The sequence below is a fragment of the Chiloscyllium punctatum genome, chromosome 30, assembly GCF_047496795.1.
Source record: "Chiloscyllium punctatum isolate Juve2018m chromosome 30, sChiPun1.3, whole genome shotgun sequence".
In the NCBI taxonomy this organism is placed as follows: domain Eukaryota; kingdom Metazoa; phylum Chordata; class Chondrichthyes; order Orectolobiformes; family Hemiscylliidae; genus Chiloscyllium; species Chiloscyllium punctatum.
In genome coordinates this window covers 69,032,859-69,055,002 of record NC_092768.1, presented here as the reverse complement: position 1 = coordinate 69,055,002, position 22,144 = coordinate 69,032,859, and positions in this window count along the sequence as shown.

Here is a 22,144-nt window from a genome sequence, read left to right as displayed (position 1 = left end):
AAAATAAACCCAAGGACTCCCTAGCTGTTACTCAAGTGGTCTTAACTAACCAGCTTGGTAACGATCGTTCAATCTCTCTTAAAAGAAACCAGGGCAAAATAACCTCTAAAAGCTGCAGCATTGTCACACTTGTCACTAAATCGACCTGTCAAACAGAAACCAGGGATAACCCAGTCAGGCCTTTGGCCCTGCCCAATTGGACAAGGAAGAAGCCAGTCAGTCCCTTGAGTCACTTATACAGGAACAGCAGGAGGCCATTCCCACCTCAATGCACTTACACGGGGGCAGAATGAGGAAATTGATGCTGATTCCTGATGAATGGCTTATGCCCAATACGTCGATTCTCCTGCTTCAAGGATGCTGTCTCACCCGCTGTGCTTTTCCAGCAATCGACTCTCTACTCTTATCTCCAGCATCGGCAGTCTTAAGTGTTTCCTGAATGATGCTCTAACATGATGAACAAGTAGGGCAGAGGCTGCACAAACAGACTGTTCCACGTTGTTCCTCGTGGCTCCGTTGCTCATGATACACATGTGGGACTTTAACATGGTTTTCTAGTGGTGAGCAGGGAAGCCATATGTCTTGTGCGAAGTCTCAAGAAAGCATCTTTCTCTCTGAGAAGACAGACTGGTGTTCTCTATGTAGAGTGGAAGCTAATGGGAATGGCTACCTGTTTTAGATGGAAGGGATTGTGAGCAACCTGATATTCAGCACAGGGTTCACACGCCGACTGCACAATAACATGGGGAGAGTTAATTTAGGCATATAAACTATCAGGAAGGTCACGTTAGACTAATGTATCGATGCTCTAAGTTCAAATAATGCTGATCATGTTCATGTTGACCTTGTCTAGTGCATGTCCTGTGCAGTGTATCTTGTGTGCCTTACTCTGTCTAAGTCTATTTCCACCCTATGATCTGTCTGGCCATGCTTACTATGATTTTCCTCCACTGCTCATAAATAAAGTGTTTCCCTGTACTGAGGTACACGTGACAATAAATCAAATCAATCAATCCTGGGTAAAGTATGGAACTTCTCTCCCTGTCATTGTCTCTTTTGGAAATAAGTGATCGCTGCCACTCCTCGTGTTTCAGCATCATAATTTCTTCGTCTCTCACATCTCTACAGATAAAACACTCAGCTTATTCTCTCTATCCCCATGTTACCATCACCCGTGTCTGTGGTAAGGAGATCATTCCTTACCAAGGAGATCAAATCTGTAGAGAGTGCCCCAAATGCTCTCTCAGCAAGGCTCGATAACCGCCGGAAGATGGCTTTACTTATGTACTCGGATCATCTTTCAATGAAGCACAGTGTACCATTGACTTCACCCATTACTTACAAAGGGTTTGATTCAGACCGGTCAGCATAAAATTGTGAGTGGGAGATCATGCTTGCCAAATTTCTTAGAGTCTTTTGGTGAAGTGACCAAGAAGGTTAATGAGGGCAGAGCGGTAAAAGTAGTCTCTATGGATTTCAGTAAGGCCTTTGATAAGTTTCCACACGGCAGGCTGCTCAGGAAGGTTCAATCACGCAGAATACTGGGGGAACTGGCCAATTGGATTCACAGTTGGGTTGATGGTAGGAAGCCTGTTAGACTGGAGGTTGGGTCCATAGCTTTTTGTTAACTATGATTTGGATGAGAATATACGAGGCATGATTAATAAGTTTGCAGATGACACTAAGATAAATGGCAGCATGATCAGTGAGGACGTTTATCAGAAATTGCAGCAGGATCTTAATCAGGTGGGGAAGTGGGCTGAGAAATGGCAAATGGAATTTAATATGGAAGTGTGAGGTCTTGCAGTTTGGAATCTCAAATCAATGTAGGAGTTTCACAGTGAAGGGGCGGGCCTTTAGGGGTGTAGGGGGCAGCGAGACCTTAGAATTAAGGTGCACGGTTCCCTGAGAGTGGAGTCACAGGTGGGCAGGGCAGTGAAGAAGGCTTTTGACACACTGGCCTTCGTCAGGCAGAATATTGAGTATAGAAGTTGGGAATTTATGTTGCAGTTACACACGACTTTGGTAAGGCCGCACTTGGAGGATTGTGTTCAGTTTTGTCAACTTATTATAGGGAGGATATAATGTAATTAGAAAGACTGCAGAAGAAATTTACAAAGACATTGCCAGGACCCAATGGTCCGAGTTATAGGGAGAGGTTGGACAAGCTTTGACCTTTTCTTTAGAGTGTAGGAGACTGAGGGAGTCCTAATAGAGCGGTATAAGATCATGAGGGATATGGATAGGGTGAATGCTCTCAGTCTTTTCCAAAGTTTAGTGAATCAACGACGAGAGGGGATCAGTTTAAGGTTAAAGGGGAAGGAATAAAAGGGAACCTGAGGGACCACTTATTTACATAAATGGCTGGTACGTGAATGAGCTGCCAGAAGATGTGGCTGAGGGGGATGTATTAACAATGTTTCAAAAGCATTTGGATAAATATGTGGATAGGAAAGGACTAGAAGGATATGGGACAACTGCAGGGAAATGGGGTTAGTGTGAATGGACATTTACAAGGTGGACTCGAACCCCTTTGTTAACTAAAACCAAACACCCAGAAAAGCTCGCCTCACCTCGTAATCTGTTAACATATGAGTGACACAGATCTCCTACATTCCACTATTTAAACAAAAATTATCAAGTTAGTTTCTTAACTTTAATAGTGAACACTAAACAAAAACTATTCGCAAATACAAGCCCCTCTTTTCTTACCTACTTACTATCTGACTCCAACTCTGTAAAAAATATGCTGTTCCAACAACCCACATATTAAACGTTACAATCTCAAGACCACACAGTCTCTATCTCCCCCGCTGTGTTCACTCTTTCAGCTGCTGATCTCACTGGGTCATGTTTTTTTTTTATTGCAAGTAGGTTTACATGAACATGTGTCTTTGATAGAGAGTGTTTGAGATGGTCAGTTAGCCCTCCTGCTCTGCAGCAGTTACTCTGCTGTTGGTTGGCAGTGACTCTCCCTCTATTTTCAAAATGCTGGTTTTATTTACTTCCCATGATACAATAATTCTCATAATGTGATTGATTTCCAGGGGCACGAACAATGATATTCAAATTCCATTGGCTTCGGATATTCTGAGCATTATTTAAAGTCTTTGATTGCATTTGAATTGCTGTCAAAACAGCAACCAAAACTCAGGCTTCCATTTCCCAGCTAATTGTTACATTTGGAACAGTCTGATCTTTAGCTGGCATCTGTGGCTGTACTTTCGATTCAGCAAAACCCGTCCTATGTTAAAGTGAACAGACATTGATGAGCTTCCAGGCAGTAACATACTCCGGGCTATCTGTTATTCTGTATATAACCCACCCTGAACCCCTCGATTCGATTCGAGGCTGTAACTCACTCCGGGCTATCAGTTATTCTATATATAAACCACCATGAACCCCGCGATTAGATTCCAGGCAGTAATTTCCTGTCAGGGTTGAAAGGGAAGGCTGGTAGTTATTGGGAATTCTGGCTGACTAAAGAAATTGAGGGTTTGGTTCAGAAAAAGAAGGAAGTATCTGTCAGGTATAGACAGGATAGATCGAGTGAATCCTTAGAAGAGTAGAAAGGAAGTTGGAGTATACTTAAGAGGGAAATCAGGAAAACCAAACGCGGATATGAGATAGCTTTGGCAAATAGAATTAAGGAGAATCCAAAGTGCTTTTACAAATATATTAAGGACAAAGGGTAATTCGGGAGAGAATAGGGCCCCGCTAAGATCAGTAAGGCGGCTTTTGTGTGGAGCCACAGAAAATGGGGGAAATTTTAAATGAATATTTTGCAGCAGTATTTACTGTGGAAAAGTATATGGAAGATATAAAATGTAGGGAAATAGATGGTGACACCTTGCAAAATGTCGATATTACAGAGGAGGAAGTGCTGGATGTCGTGAAATGGTTAAAGGTGGATAAATCCCCAGGAGCTGATCAGGTGGACCCGAGAACTCTGTGGGAAGCTAGAGAAGTGATTGCTGGGCCTCTTGCTGAGATATTTGTATCATCGATAGTCACAGGTGAGATGCTGGAAGACTGGAATTTGGCAAACGTGGTGCCACTGTTTAAGAAGGGCGGTAAAGACAAGCCAGGGAACTATAGACCGGTGAGCCTGACCTCGGCGGTGGGCAAGTTTTTGGAGGGAATCCTGAGGGACAGGATGCACATGAAGTTGGGAAGGCAAGGACTGATTCGGGATAGCCAACATGGCTTTGTGCGTGGGAAATCGTGTCTCACAAACTTGATTGAGTGTTTTGAAGAAGTAACAAAGAAGATTGATTATGTCAGTGCAGCAGATGTGATGCATATGAATTTCAGTAAGGCGTTCGACGAGGTTCCCCATGGGACACTGATTAGCAAGGTTAGATCTCATGGAATACAGGGAGAAGTAGCCATTTCGATACAGAACTGACTCAAAGGTAGAAGACAGAGGGTGGTGGTGGAGGATTGTTTTTCAGACTGGAGGCCTGTGACCAGTGGAGTGCCACAAGGATCAGTTTTGGGCCCTCTACTTTTTGTCATATATATCAATGATTTGGATGCAAGCATAAGAGGTACAGTTAGTAAGTTTGGCGATGACACCAAAATTGCAGGTGTAGTGGACAGCGAAGAGGGTTTCCACAGATTACAACAGGATCTGGACCAGATGGGCCAATGGGCTGAGAAGTGACAGATTGAGTTTAATTGAGATAAATGTGAGGTACTGCATTTTGGGAAAGCAAATCTTAGTAGGACTTCTACATTTAATGGTAAGGTCCGAGGGTGTGTTGCTGCACAAAGAGACCTTGAAGCGCAGGTTCATAGTTCCTTGAGAGTGGAGTCGTGGGTAGATAGGATCGTGAAGAAGGCGTTTGGTATGCTTTCCTTTATTGGTCAGAGTATCGAGTACAGGAGTTGGGAGGTCATGTTGTGGCTATACAGGACATTGGTTAGGTCACTCTTGGAATATTGCATGCAATTCTGGTCTCCCTACTATCGGAAAGATGTTGTGAAACTTGAAAGGGTTCAGAAAAGATTTACAAGAATGTTGCCAGGGTTGGAGGATTTGAGCTACAGGGAGAGGCTGAACAGTCTGGGACTGTTTTCCCGGGAGTGTCGGACGCTGAGGGGTGACCTTATCGAGGTTTACCCTGGGATAAGGGAGTCCAGAACTAGAGGGCATAGGTTTAGTTTGAGAGGGGAATGATATGATAGAGACCTAAGGGACAACTTTTTCACGCAGAACGTGGGATGTGTATAGCCAGAGGAAGTGGTGGAGGCTGGTACAATTGCAACTTTTAAGAGGAATTTGGAAGATTATGTGAATAGGAAGGGTTTGGAGGGATATGGGCTGGGTGCTGGCAGGTGGAACTAGATTGGGTTAGGATATCTGGTTGGCATTGACAGGTTGGACCGAAGGGTCTGTTTCCATGCTGTACATCTCGATGATTCTGTAACTCTATAACTCACTCCGGGCTCCCTGTTATTCTGCATATAAACCACACTGAAACCCTCGATTAGATTCCAGTCTGTAACACACTCTGGGGTATCTGTTATTGTACACAAAATCATCCCGAATCCCCTTGATAAAAGTCCAATCTGTAACTGACTTCCAATTTTAAGGGACTCTGTACATTAGCCACCTCAATCCTTTGATTAGATTCCAGTCTGTATCACACTCCTGGGTATCTGTTAGTTTATATATTAACCATCCAATCCAAACCCTCTTAAAATTGCCCAAGGTATTCAGGGATGTGTAGGTGAGGTGCATTAATCAGGTGTATATGTGGAGAAAGGGGTCTGGATGGGTTATTCTTCTGTGGGTCAGTGTGATCTTGTTGGGCTGAAGGGCCTGTTTCCCCACGGTCAGGATTATATGAATCACCCGGAACCCTCTCGATTAGACTCCAACGTGTAACTCACTTCCATGTACATGTGACTGGCATGTTTCAAAACCACCCCAAAACCTTCAATACTATTCCATTTCGATAAACACGAAGCGTTGCATTTTGGGAAAGCAAATTTGAGCAGGATTTATACACTTAATGGTCAGGTCCGAGGGAGAGTTGCTGAACAAAGAGACTTTGAACTGCAGGTTCGTAGCTCCGTGAGAGTAGAGTGGCAGGTGGATAAGATAATGAAGACAGCATTTGGTATGCTTTCCTTTATTGGTCAGTGTTTTGAGTATAGGCATTGAGAGGTCATGTTGTGGCTGGACTGGACATGGGTTAGGCCACTGTTGGAATATGGCGTGCAATTCTGGTCTCCTTCCTATTGGAAGGATGTTGTGAAACTTGGAAGGGTTCAGAAAAGATTTACAAGGAGGTTGCCAGGGTTAGAGGATTTGAGCTACAGGGAGAGGCTGAATAGGCTGGGGCTGTTTTCCCTGGAGCATCAGAGGCTGAGGGATGACCTTATTGAGTTTTATAAAATCATGACGGGCATGGATAGGCTAACTAGACAAAGCCTTTTCCTTGGGGTGGGGAGTCCAGAACTAGAGGGCATAGGTTTAGTTTGAGAGGTAATATGAAAGAGACCTAAGGGGCAACTTGTTCACTCAGAGGGTGGTACATGAATGGAATGAACTGTCAGAGGAAATGGTGGAAGCTGGTACAATTGCATCATTTAAAATGCAGTTCGATGGGTATATGAATGGGAAGATTTGGAGGGAGATGGGCCAAGTGTTTGAAAAAGAGTCTAGAGTAGGTTAGGATATCTGGTCGGCATAGATGTGTTGGACCAAAGGGTCTGTTTCCATGCTGTACATATCTATGACTGTATGACTCCGCGATTTTGTGACTCACTACATATTATCTGTTATTCTGTATGTAAACCACCTCAAACCTCTCGATTAGATTCCACTCTGTCTCTCACTCCTGGGTATCTCTTATGCTGTATGTAAACCCTAAACCCCTCTATTAGATTCCAGTCTGGAACTCACTCCCGGGGATCTGTGATTGGATCTGTGAAGTGATCCTTGTTGGATGTTAGACCGAAGACAAGATAAACTAAATGGTCAAATGTTACATTGGGAGCAGGAACACAGAAAGCTACTGGTTCATTTCTGTCCTGTTACATATCTCAAAGTTTCAGATTGGGGCTGAATTTCTGTCACAATGGGGAAAGTCTCAAAAGCTGTTTACTGTCCTGCATGAATGTATCATCATAACATGAATTATCTTGCAAGATAGGAAATGGGTCAGCTCCTGGAAGGTGTCTGTATCCCTGTGTGTGTAATTCTATTTGTCTGTGATTCTGTGTGCATGTTCAATGTTTTATATATTTTCAAACTGTACTAATGTTGCCAGTCTCTCTTGCTTTTCCTTATTTATAAACTCAATGTCATCGTTTTGCTGATATGAAATGGTGGTTGTGGACAAATCTAAAATGTCTGCCTGACTGATTTGTGTCAAGAATACTTTCAGCAAGGGAGAGGGGGCAATGTGTCAAAAGCCATTTCCATTCATTGATGCCAGCAGAGATAGGAAATGGAGACAGCTCTTTGAAGGTGGTTAAAATGTAAATCCCAGAACCTGTTTACAGTGAATGTGGAGAGACAATGTGACATTCCAGTACTGTCTGTCTTACTTTCCAAGCTCCAAATATATGAGAATAACATAATATACAAAATCTGATAGAGCTCAGCCACTGAATTGTAGATTTGCAGCGTTGGATCAGAATTTTGCCTGGCCAGGCCTCATCCCAAATTGAAGGGATTCTCAAAACCCACAATGACCTTCTGTGGGTTCAAATTGTGTGTTGTCTACAAAAAAAAAAGAAAATAATGCACCTGCAATTGAACAAAGCTCTTTCTGGAACTTTGTGCATCTGTTGGTTGAAGTATCTTTCAACAGGATTGAAGATAAATGAGAGAGTGAGAGAAAGGTAGCACTGTAAACAGAATGGCAGTGCAGTATAAAAGGTATATTAATAATTTCGGTGAAAGGGGAAAACAGAGGAGGATAGTCCTCAAACAAGGAAAGTTGGGAGTCAGTAAAGTTGTGTAGTTTGTGACTGCATTATGTTTATGTGAGTCAAGATTTGAAACCACTTGGCCAATAGTACACTTTGTGACTCACTCGCAGTTACAAGTTATTTCACATAAAAAGGTTAACATATCCCTCGATTACATTCCAGGCTGTAACTCACTTCGGGCTATCTGTTATTCTGTATCTAAAACTCCCTGGACCCCTCGATTAGATTCCAGGCTGTAACTAACTCCAGGGTATCTGTTATTCTGTACATAAACCATCTTAAGTCCCCCGATTAGTTTCCAATCTGCAACACACTCCAGGCTATCTGTCATTCTGTAAATAAACCACCCTGAACCCCTCGATTAGGTTCCAACCTGTAACACATTCCAAGCTATCTGTTATTCTGTATATAAACCACCCTGAACCCTGCAATTAGATTCCAGGCTTTAACTTAATGTGGGCTTTCTGTTATTCCTATATAAACCACCCTGAACCCCTTGATTAGATTCCAGATTGTAACTCACTCCGGGGTATCTGGTATTCTGGATATTAACCACCTGAACCCCCCGATTAGATTCCAGTCTTTAACTCACTCCAGGCTATCTGTTATTCTGTATATTAACCACCCTGAACCCATTGATTTGATTTCACTTCCTGACATGTTAAGCTCATATTCCCAACACAATCTCATCTCAATAATGATCAATGTATCCCTGGTCCTCCTATCTGCTGGCACTACCATCATTTTAACTTACTGATGGTTACGTACATGATTACCTGTAGCAGTGAGACGCAGGTATACAGAGTGGTGCAGAACACATTTAGCATATTTGCCTTAATCAGTCAGAGCATTGAATCTAGGAATTGTGGTGGTATGGTGCATCTGTACAGGATGTTGGTGAGGCCACTTCAAGAATACTGTGTACAACTCGGTTTTCTGCAGAAATGTCTTACACGTATGTTCCAGGACTGGAGGCTTGAGCTATAGGGAGAGGCTGATTACGTTGAGGTGTTTCCCCCTGGAGTGTCAGACGTTGAGAGGAAGCATTATAGAGGTTTATAAAATCATCAGGGGCATGGATATTCTGTACAACCATATTCTGCTCCCAAGGATAGTGGAGTCTTGAAAAAGAGGGCATAGGTTGAAGGGGAGAGGGCGAATGATTTAGAAGGGACTTGAGGTAAATATTTCACACAGAGAGTGGTGTGTGTACAGAAAGTGCAGTCAGACGAAGTGGTGAAGGCGGGTACAATCACAGGAGGAATATTGGCCAAATACTGGCAAATGGGACTGGATCAGATTTGAGATCTGATCGGAGTGAACAGATTGGACTAATGGGTCTGTTTCCATTCTGCATGACTCTCCGATTCGATAAGAAGGATGACGAATAATTCTGAAAGGACCTTTCAAGTCGGAAGTCTCTTCAATGGAAGGTTATCGTGTCTCTATGGTCACATTGATTGAAAGCTGCGTTAGTTAAATATTTGACAAAGAAGTGCACAATGGGACGCAGACAGGAAAGTGGTGCTGAGACCACAACCTGATCAGCTACAATTTTCGTGCCTGGTGGAGAAGGCTCAAAGTATCTAATGACCCACTCCTGCTCCTCAGTCCCATGTTCTCGTGTTCCATTTAGCCCCTCAAACCTGCTAGACAGGAGCAGTTGGAGGTTACGTACTCCTATAACCTGTTGCACAGAAACACAGGAGACTATTCAGCCCCTCTGTACTGTCCCACACGGTTTGAAGTGAATTGGGAAATGTAATTGGAAAACCCAGCTGGATGCAAAAGAGGCCCCTCATCTCTCTTCACACAGCTTCCCTTCTCTGCAACTTGTGCTTCATTTGTTGGTCATATTGTACACCCAGATTCAGTGTGAATACAGCCCCTATACCTCACTTAGGGATGGCTCACAAAATCCTCTGGTCTCCCTGTCTGCAACATTCAATAAGAGAACATTCATGAAAATAACACCCACGAACTTTCCAATAACAGAATGGGAGAACATCAGAAACAGGGGCATGTTGTTCACCCCCAAAGCCTGCCTTGCCCTTCTTTAAAATCATGACTGATCTACTCTTCGTCTCAAATCCTCTTTCATACCCAATTCTTCATAGCCCTCAACTCTCTCACAGGTTAATGTCCATCTACCTCCTCTTCAAATACATTCAGTCATCTAGCTCCCCGAACACCCTTCAGGAGAGAAATCCTGATATTCAATACCATCTGTTTGAAGAAAACACTGCTCCTATATCATGGCCTATTGATGTGAACAAAAGAGGTTGTCACAAGCGTTCAGATGAAAATGACTGGCCCCGATATCAAGGCAGTGGTTGCCTTCTGTTGACATCAAGGAGCTGAACAAAACTGGACTTAATGGGAATCAGAGTTTGGGGTCAAACATGGCTCAAAGGAAGACGGTCATCATCTCAGTCCTGGGTCACCTCTGTGGGAGATCCTCAGGGTAGCTTCCTCTTCACAAACGTCTTCAGCTGCTTCATCAATGTCACCCCACCCCCACCCTCCTCACCATAAGATCAGAAGTAGGGATGGTCGCTGAAGATTCCACAATGTTCAGAACATTTTGTCCCCCATCAGCTCCTGCACTGGTCTTTGTCCGTGTGTAGCAGGATTCAGATTCCCTTGAGACTTGTGCTGTTAAAGTGTCCGTAACATTCATGTAACAGCACTGGCGGGAACTGCACATTGCCACAGTAAAACAAGAGTTCATTCAACACCTCACGCTGGTTTCACAGGAATATGAGGAAGTCATTCAGACCATTGACACTATTGGAGAAGAACAGGGACAGCCCATTCAGTACCTCCAGCCTCGTATTCAGGAAGAGAAGGAGTCGAGTGTGATGGGCCACACCAGAGTCCCCCGAAAATATTTGAAGGCGGTAGCGTCGATTCTAATGTTTTCTTACTTTAAAGGAAATGTTCAGTGTCTGTTCCAGATGCAATGTGACTGGTCAAACTACTCGGTGTGAAGAAAAACACTATCTACTTAAACACGAAAGAGAAAATGAAAACAAAGAAAGAGGAATTTAGAATAACGTAATTTTATTCGACAAGTTAACAGAAAAATAGATCGAGGAATATTACTAATGAACTGTTCCAATATAGGAAAATCCCATAAACACATCCGCTGGCAAAAAGAAACATTCAGACACAGTTTGTCGCAAATATTTCTCCAATCCAAGAATTAAAAACAGTATCAAGAGAAATTTCAGAGAGAGTAGCAGCCAGGAGACATCCACTGAAGCTTCCAACTCTGTGGAGACCCCAATAGTTTCTGATGTTACTGAGAAACCAAAACACAGAGATCCTAATCTGTGAGAGCTGGCCACAACCATTCAGGCTGCATTAAAATAAACCTAAGGCTTCCCTAGCTGTTACTCAAGTGGTCTTAACTAGCCAGCTTGGTAACGATCGTTCAATCTCTCTCATAAAAAAAGCCCGGACAAAATAACCTCGTAAAGCTGCAGCATTGTCATACTGGTCAGTACAATGAGCTGTCAAACAGGAACCAGGGGTAACCAGTCAGGCCCTTGGTCCTGTCCAATTGGACGAGGAAGAACCCAGTCAGTCCCTTGAGTCACTTACACAGGAACAGCAGGACGCCATTCCCACCTCGATGCACTTACACGGGGGCAGAATGAGGTAATTTTTGCTGATTCCTGATGACGGTCTTATTCCCGAAACGTCGATTCTCCTGCTTCTCGGATGCTGCCTGACCCGCTGTGCTTTTCCAGCAATTGATGCTCTACTCTGATCTCCAGCATCGGCAGTTTTAAGTTTCTCCTAAATGATGCTCTAACATGATGACCAAGTGGAGCAGAGGCTGCACAGACAGACTGCTCCACGTTGTTCCTCCTGGCTCCGTTGCTTATGATACACACGTGGGACTTTAACGTGGTTTTCTAGTGTTGAGGAGGGAAGCCAATGTCTTGTGTGAAGTCTCAAGAAGGCACCTTCCATCTCCGAGAATCCAGCCTGGTGTCTTCTATGTAGGGTTGAAGCTGTGGGAATGGCTTCCTGTTTCAGACAAAAGGTATTGTGGCTGCTATTGGGGATTGTGAGCAACCTGATGTTCAGTACAGGGTTCACACGCCGACTGCACAATAACATGGGGAGAGTTAATTTAGGCAAATAAACTATTAGGTAAGCTACGTTAGACTGATGAATGGACTCTCTAAGTTCAAATAATGCTAATCGTTTTCATGTTGATTGTGTCCAGTGCACGTCCTGTTCAGTGTTACCTGTGTGCCTTACTCTGTCCAAGTCTATTTCCACCCATATGATCTGTCTGGCCATGCTTACTATGATCTTCCTCCACTGCTCATAAATAAAGTGTTTCCCTGTACTGAGGTACACGTGACAATAAATCAAACCAATCAATCCTGGGTAAAGTATGGAATTTCTCACCCTATCAATGTCTCTTTTGTAAATAAATGATCGCTGCCACTCCTCGTGTTTCAGCATCACCATTTCTTCGTCTCTCACAGCTCTACAGATTAAACACTCAGCTTATTCACTCTATCCTCATGTTACCATCACCAGTGTCTGTGGTAAGGAGATCATTCCTTACAAAGGTGATCAAATCTGTTGAGAGTGCCCCAAATGCTCTCTCAGCAAGGCTCTACAACAGCCGGAAGATGGCTTTACTTATGTACTCGAATCATCTTACAATGAAGGACAGCATACCATTGACTGCACCCATTACTTACACAGGGTTTGATACGGAGCAGTCAGCATAGACTTGTGAGTGGGAGATCATGCCTCCCAAATTTCTTAGAATCCTTTGATGAAGTTACCAGGACGTTTGATGAGGGCAGAGTGATAGACATAGTCTCTATGGATTTCAGTAAGGCCTTTGATTCGGTTCCACACGGCAGGCTGCTCTGGAAGGTTCCATCACGTGGAATGCGGATGGGAGCTGGCCAATTGGATACACGGTTGGCTTTATGGTAGGAAGCAGAGGGTTGAGTGGAAGGATGTTTATCAGACCGGAGGCTTGGTCCATTGTTGTCTGTTATCTATGATTTGGTTGAGAATGTACAAGGCATGATTAGTAAGTTTGCAGATGACACTAAAGTAATTGGGAGCATGATCAGTGAGGATGTTTATCAAAAATTGCAGCAGGACCTGAATCAGGTGGAAAATGATCCGACAAATGGTCAATAGAATTTAATATAGAAGCGTGAGGTCTTGCATTTTGGAAACTCAAATCAACGTAGGAGTTTCATGGTGAATGGGAGGGTCTTAAGGGATGCAGTTGGCAGAGGGACCTTGGTGGTCAGGTGCACGGTTCTCTAAGAGTGGACTCACAGGTAGACAGGGCAGTGAAGAAGGCTTTTGGTACATTGGCCTTCATCAGGCAGGATATTGAGTACAGAAGTTGGGACCTTATGTTGCAGTTACACAGGACTTTGGTAAGGCCGCACTTGGAGTATTGTATTCAGTTTTGTCACCTTGTGATAGGAAGGCTGTTATTAAATTAGAAAGAATGCAGAAGAAATTTACAAAGACGTTGCCAGGACCCAATGGTCTAAGTTATAAGGAGAGGTTGGATAAGCTAGGACGTTTTCTTTAGCGTGTAAGAGACTGAGGGAGTCCTTATAGAGCTATATAAAATCACGAGGGGTACGGGTAGGGTTAATGCTCTCAGTCTTTTTCCAAGTGTAGAGAATCGAGGATTAGATGGGATCATTTTAAGGTTAAAGGGGAAGGAATGAAATGGAACCAGAGGGGCCACTCCTTTACACAAAGGGCTGATACGTGGATGGGCTGCCAGCAGATGTGGTTGAGGGGGGTACATCAACAACATTTCAAAAACATTTGGATAAATATGTGGATAGGAAAGGACTGGAAGGATATGGGCCAACTGCAGGGAAATTGGGTTAGCGTGAATGTACATTTACAAGGTGGACTCGAACCCCTCTGTTAATTCAACCCAAACACCCAGAAAAGCTCACCTCACCTCGTAATCTGTTAAAATATGAGCGACAGAGATCTCCTACATTCCACTATTTAAACAAAAATTAGCAAGTTAGTTTCTTAACGTGAAGAATGAACACAAAACAACAACTATTCGCAAATATAAGCCCCTCTTTTCTTAGCCACTTACTATCTGACTCCAACTCTGTAAAAATATGCTGTTCCAACAACCCACATATGAAACATTAAAATCTCAAGACCATACAGTCTCTATCTTCCCCGCTGTGTTCACTCTTTCAGCTGCTGATCTCACTGGGTCTTTTTTTTTATTGCAAGTAGGTTTACATGAACATGTGTCTTTGATAGAGAGTGTTTGAGAGGGCCAGTTAGCACTCCTGCTCTACAGCAGTTGCTCGGCTGTTGAATGGCAGTAGCTCTCCCTCCAATGTTCAAAAGGCTGGATTTATATACTCGCCATGATATAATAATTCTCATAATTTGATTGCTGTCCAGGTGTCCAAACAAAAATATTCAAATTCTGTTGGTTTCTGGTATCCTGAGCGTTATTTAAACACTTTGGTTGCATTTGGTGGCTGTCAATACAGCATCCAAAACTCAGGTATCCATTTCTCAGCTAATGGTGACATGTGGAACAGTGTGACCTTTAGGTGGCATCTGTGACTTTAATTTCCATTCAACAAAACCCGATCTGTCTTAAAGTGCCCATACATGTTTTTGGCTTCATAACATCTTCCTGCTTCAGAAAATAAAATGAACCAGCAGAATGAAAAGATGGCTACATTTCTTTTCCTCTAATTCTTCATCCTAATTATATGAAATACAAAAGTATTAATCTCAGTTATAGCATTCATATTAATTCTGCACACCAATACAACACGGGAATAAGTCTAATCTTATCTACACTGCTTTCCTTTAAATCCGCGAAAACCCATCTGCTATTACATTGTAGGAGCCACAGCATGTACATTTTGTGAGTTTAAAGTCGGTAAGGTAAGACTCCAATTAAATAGTCTCATATTCTGGTCTTTAAATATTTCAAAAAATGCGAGAGATTTATCGTTGTCCACAACCATCTCCGACAAATTGTTTTTCATATAAACATTAAAATATTGTCAGGCCAGTGTGAAACTTAATCATTCTTTTTCAACAATGGAGATTTTGTATTTTTTTTTCTGGTGGATATTGAGTTTTTTCAACAAGTAGCCAATTAGCCATTCAGTTCCATCATCCTCTTTCTGTATCAATACATCTCCGACCCCTATATCCCGAGCATCAAACACAATTTTCAAAGGGTTTCAAAATATTTGCTGTAGCTAAAACTGATGTGGTGATTCATCCTGCTTTAACATTCTCAAATGCCTCCTGGCATTGTTCTGTCCACCACAATTCAGTTTCCTTCTTTAATAAATCCATCAGTGGTGCCAATACGCTGCTGAAGTTTGCAACAAACTTCCGATAGAATCCACTCAGTTCCAAAACTCGAAGCACCTGTTTCTTCGAGGATGGTCGTGGAAATTCCTCAAAGCCCTTCGTCTTTGTGTTCCATGGGGTCAACCTCCCATGTCCAATGTAATGTCCCAACAACGTCACCTCTGCCTTCGTGAAATCTGTTTTCTTTAAGTTTATTACCAAGTTTGCTTCTTGTAATCGTTCAACATGCTCTGTCAACTGTAAAATGTGAGCTTTCAATCACTCGCTAAAGATCACTACATCATACAGATAAACTGCACAATTTGTTGATATGGCCACAACTCTGTTTCTGAGTCTTAAATGTGTCTGGAGCATTATTCATCCATATGAAATACTCGATAAAGTTTTTTGTCATCTCTGGTATCTTTCCTGGGTAATTTAACTGACTCCACATTTTTTTTACTTGAAGGGAGCCACTAAACCTGGCTTTGAAGGGATTTCCTACCACTTGTAGCAATACTAATATGTCATCCCCACGGGAAATATTCAAAGTTTCAGTGATTTTATCTGCCACCTGCTTCACTCTATGCTGTGCTCTTCAGATACTGTTTAGCAAACTCACCTACTCCGTCTACTCTCTCCTTCACCTCATACACATAATCCAGGTGTGAGATTTCCGACTTTGGTCCTGTCAATTTATATTTAATTAATTTCAAAGGAGCTCTCACTTCAGGTACGAATATTATCTCAAAGGAAGTAAAGTGAGTAGATTTATTTGCGAGATCTCTAATGGCAAACAATTTAATGGGGCACCTTTATCCCAGTCATTTGGCCAACCCTGACAGTACGCTTTTAACATAGTCTTCAGCATCTGATGCTAACTTTCCAAGGCTCTCTGGGGTTTAGGATGGGACGCATTTGATTTGAAGTGCTGTCTGCCAAAGCCATCCATGACTTCCTTTAACAGCTGAGCGGTAAAATGAGACCCTTGGCCTGACTGAATCTCTCTGGGCAGCCCACAGCGAGTCAAGAAAGCGAACAACTCCTCCACCTCCCTTTTTGCCTTAACACTCCAATAATTGAATTGCCTCTGGAAATCTGGTAGACACATCCAATATGGTCAGCAAGTAATGGTTTCCGCTTTTACTTTAGAAAGGGGAGCGACACAATTAATCATAACCCACGTGCAATGTTTCATCGAATGCAGGAATTGGCAAGAAAGGTGCTGGTTTTATTACTGCCTGTTACCTACCTACCATTTCGTATGTATGTCACATGCAACAAAAATTAACAGCGTCCTTGTGCATTCCAGGCCAGTGGAAATGCCTCTGAACCTTAGCCTGAGTCTTCTGTTCACCTAAGTGACCGCCTTCAGTTAGTTTATGAGCTACCCGTAACACTGTACATTACTGCTAACACAATCTGGTGCACTTCGGCCCATTTCACTTCTGCACTAACCTATCGGGGTCTCCATTTTAACTTTAGGATTCTATCTTTAAGTTAATAACGTTCAACAATATATTCTGATTCCTTTTCTGTGTGTGTGCATGTGTATGTGTGTGTGAACGTGTGTGTATATATCTGTTGTAAGTCCATTAGCCTTTCTGGACTAAACCCCCCTGCCTGATCCTCTGCCTGTTCAGGTTTATCCTGCACCGTTACATCAAACAGGGGGTCAGTTCACTGAGCATCAACCCATTTGTCTTTTTCGTTCGTTTTTCCTTCCTGCTGTAACTTATGACAGTGGAATCTTGTTACTACACAGTCTGGAACGATTCCTGGGTAATTTTCTTTTAACTCACCAATTCCCTCGTCTTCCTTTGGCTTCTCCACCACAAGGGGTGCCTCTCCCACCTCGCCTCCTGCTAAATCGTTCCCAAGAACAAACTGTATTCCTGGAAGTGACACTCTGTTACTCACTGTCACTGTTACTTCCCTAATGTTGATTTGGCACTGCATCCTGATGTTACACATGGGAATGCTTAATTTCTGTCCCCATTCCACAAATTAACACGCTCTTGATTAACATGCCAGAAAGTGTGAAAAAATCTTTCATCTCTTACTATTAGAGGGTGAGAGAAAGTGAGGGCTGCAAATGCTGGAGATTAGAATTGAAAAGTGTGGGGGGCTGGAAAAGCACAGCACGTCGTCAGCATCTGAGGGGCAGGTGCGTTGCCGTTTCAGGCATAAATCCTTCATCAGGAAAGTGGGAGGTAAGGGAGGGGGAAGGAGGTTGAGAAATAAATGGGAGGGTGGGTGTGGAGCTGGGTGGAAGGGAGCTTGGAAGGCGATAGGTAGATGCAAGTAGGGTGTGATGGTGGTAGGTCGGAGAGGAGGGTGACAGGACACCTATCGGTGATAGGACAGTTGGAAACCTCAAACTTTATAGCATCAATGTTGACTTCACCAAATTCCAAATCTCCCCTACACCAACCTCTCCCAGATCCAAACGTTCAATCTAGCACTGCCCTCTTGGACTGCCCTAACTCGATATCTTTCTTTCCACCTATCGACTCCACCCTACCCTCCGATATATCACTATCACTCCCACTTCCATCTTCTTATTGCCTTCCCAGTGACCGTTGCACCATCTCAGCAACGACCATCGTATTTATCTTTCAGTCCCCTTGTCCCCCCACCATGTTCCTGACGATGGGTTTCTGCCTGATATTCGATTGTTCTGCTGTTCGGATGCTGCGTGATCTGTTGTGCTTTTCCGACGCCTCACTTTTCAACTATTAGAGACTGAGCAGATCCCATCTCTCACAAAATTATAACTTCTTGTCCTTCTCCCCCGTTCTTTCTGAGTAAACTTTATCCACAGATGGGAATTCTTTAGAGAGATGAGGCACTGCCTCCATACCCAGCCCTTGCCGAGGCTGTGCAATTTCCTGCAGCTCCTCAGCTCCACTTGGGGTCTCCTTTACCAGTTTCACTAATGCCACTGGGTTTAGCCTCTTCTACCACATCTTTCCCCGAAGTGTCTTCCTTTAACGCCCAGCGCGGTGTGTCCCAGCTGACGGCAGTGAAAACAACTTTTTCCCTGTGCCCTTCTTAAACCACCAACACTGTAATTTTATGTGTTCCACTCCCTTATAGTGAGAGCACCTGAGGCCTTTCACCACCTTTCAACCCCCTTGGGCTTCTTTCTTCACCTGTGGTAATCTATTGTGAGCTACTGTTCGCTCTGTAATGTGTGATTGTCGCTTCTCCCAATTTCTATCCCTCACAGGATGAAATTCCTGCCAGAAGGAAAATTTCATCACATGCCACAATGCATATTTACCTGCCATTTCTGCCATGCTTCTCACTTCTTGAACTTTCTATTCATTCACATTAATTCTTACTATCTCTGGAAGTAAGTCTTGTAACATCTCCAGCGGATTAATCTCCCTTCAAGCCTCACAGGTCTTATCCATTTTTAAAGCCAGCGCCCATCTATCAAAATGACTGTGGTTAATTCTTTTAAACTCAATAGAAGTCTGACCTGGTTCCGTCTATATTTTTCTGAACTTCTGTCTATATGCTTCTAGTACCAATTCATAACCTATCAAAATAGTCAATTTAACATCTTGATAATCTCTTGATCCCTCATCTGACAGCGCTGCACATACCTCACCAGCTGTGCCCACCACCTTAGTCTGAACTAGCATTACCCACAAGTTCACTGGACACGTCATCTGCCTAGCCATTGTTTCAAATGAAACAAAAAAGGTTTTTGACAATTTTCTCAACAAAATATGGCAAGTTACTAACCTAGTTGTATACATCCCTACGTTCTCCCTTCATCTCCATCCTGTTAATTTAACTTTCTTGTCTAATTCCCAACTTCTGAATTTCAAGTCCCCTCTCTCTTTCTTTTTCCTCTCTTTCTCTTTAGTCTCTCTCTGTTTCCGTCCTTTATTTATCATCGAACTCCAGTTGCCACATTTGCAATTTAAGTTTTTTATAACGCTACTGCAGTTGCCTATTTCTCTGATATATCAAAGTGCTTAACCAACTCCATTACAATTTCAGCTTTTCTTTTCTCCCTGGTTAAACCCAATTCCAACCTATTTGCTAATTCTAAAAATGTCCTCCTTCTGTCTTTCTAAACTTCCTTGGAAAATTTGGGAACCTCTTTAGTAATGTTAAAAGCCATTTCCGTCACTTTTCATTTAACCAATCACAAGTAACAAAATTAAGCGAATTTTCCCACTGGTTTTATTTGAAGATCAAACTCACTAATTGCAATGACTTGGAATTTTCTGGGACCTGTTGTATCTCAAATCTGTTCAAGTTTGTCCAAGTGCCACACGGCAAGGCCCTAAACTGTTATGACATCAATGTCGAACCCCTCTGTTAATTAAAACCACACACCTAGAAAAGCTCACCTCACATCATAATCTGTCAACACATGAGCGACAGTGAACTCCTAAATTCCACTAGTAAACAAAAAATAGCAATTTATATGTAAGCAAGTTATCTCACTGAGCTTGAAGGTATGTTTTCAGAAGTTTCATCACCATGACGAGGTGATGAAACTTCGCATTTTTCATATGTGCATGCACACACATTGTAAATGAACGACGGAGACACAGTTAATGAAAAATTATGCATATGACGTATAAAATTGATTAAACATTAAAACATGATTTGATCCTCTCAACGTTCCGTCCTTTCCTGGGATTCCCATGTCTAATCTCTCATTCTTAACAGGATGTGTGCTGCAAATTCGTAATTCTGGTGTCCCAACTTATTTCAGTTAATCCCCTTTCTAACTGGACTTCAATATGTTGGCCTGCTGGGTTATTCCCAAAGCTAGTGTCAGTCACATTATTGGAGATAAATATTTTGGCATCAGACTCAGCATTTGAACATATTACTCTGTTGTACATCAACTGTACAAAAGACCACAGCACACAGGCATTGCCAAAACATTGGGGGATGTTCATCTACTTCTTTCGATAATGTGGTTGCCTCATTTTCCACATCTCCATATTTATATCCGGTCTCTCGTTCTCCTTTTGTATCTAGTTAAGAAATCCACCAATTATTCTTCATGTCCCATATCCCAAAACTCCTTCTTTCAGTTTATATCTAACGCTCTCTTCAAGATGTAATGTGGTTATAATTAAGCAATGTAACTACAAAGACAGGCGGGCGCAGCTGGCCAGAGTTAATTGGAAGGGGAGCTGAGCAGGAAAGACCACGGTGCAGCAATGGGAGGAGGTTCTGGGGATAATTCGGAAGATAACACCAGAAATGCAACTCCAAGAAGATGAAACATACTCATGGGAGAACAAGGCAGCCATGAGTGATAAGGCATCAAACCAAAAGAGAAAACATACAATGTGGTGAAGATGATTGGGAATCCAGAGAATTCATTGGGTCTGAAACTACATAACGCTGGCATCACTGACACTACAGAGTTCTTAATCATGGTCAGGGAGAGAAACAGAGGAAACACATTGACTTTAAACACAGAAGATGGCATTTCTCAAGGAAAAAGATTCAGGTGAATTAAACATTTGAATTCAGTTCAGTTAAATGCTTTTGCGGAATGTGTCAGATTGGAAGCAAGACCCGGGGAGACAGACCCTCAGCAGAGTGAAAGTTTGAAAATGGAAGTATTTCCACATCAGAAACCAGGTTAGGTCACTAAGTGCAGGACTGATGGTTGAATGGGTCTCAGTGAGAATTGGGGAACAGACAGCAGAATTGCATTACGGATATTGCAGCTCGAAACTGCGTATTCATGTAGTGCTGTAGACCACAGCAGCAGGAGAAGCAGACATGCATTCAACCACAACCTGAAACTTTTTGCCAGGATAACACCTCAGTCCGTCTTTGCCATCAACACCATCTATGGCTCAGTCACGTGTGTGGGTGAACATGTCAGAGTCAGAATCACATGAACTTTAATCTGATACTAACTCATTAAAGCTACCGGACTTGACCAACAGATCGGATCGAAGCCCTGCAGTCCTGTCACATTCAGTCATAAATGATGATGGACGATTAAACAAATGACAGGAGGAGAGGGCTCCATAAATATTCCCATCCTAAATAATGGAACAGACCTGCACATCAGTGGAAAAGAGAAGGATGTTTTATCTGCATCATCTTCTGCCAGAAGTGGTGAGTCGATGATACACCTCACCCTCGTCATGATGCTCACAAAATTTAAGATTCCTCCAAATACCCTTCACATCATTGCATTTTCGAACTCACTGTGTGAGTTCTTATAGAAAGCCTTCTGATAATCTCAAATATGCCAATTCTACTGGATCCCCATTATCTCTGCTATAAGAATCAACTTCAAACAATTCCAAAGTTTGTAAAGTATGATTTCCCTTTCAGAAATGCATACTGAATCTCTCCAATGTTGCTGCTAATGTGTAAGTATCCAATATCACATCCTATATAATAGATTCCAACAGTTTCCCGACAAATGTCAAGTTAATTGGTCTGCAGTTCTCCACACTATTCCTTCTTCCCTTTGTAGATGCTTGGATCCCTACCATTCATCTATAGTGCTTGGATCACGTTTACTAATGTACATTTATCTACATCAGCTTCTGGACTCTGCAGAATGTACCAGAAAATAGAACGCAGTCATCGACAATGCAATCAACACTTCTATTTGTGATTTATTCCTGAAGATTTTGGTATGAAGTACATCTGGACTGTCAAGTTTAGCAATGCTCAATCCAGCTGCATGTTCAATATTGCCTTGTTACTGATATGAATTGCCTTTATGTCTTTACTTCCACAAGTCCTATACAATCACTTCGTATTTCTGGGTGATATTCTGGATCTTACTCCATTAAGACAGATGTAA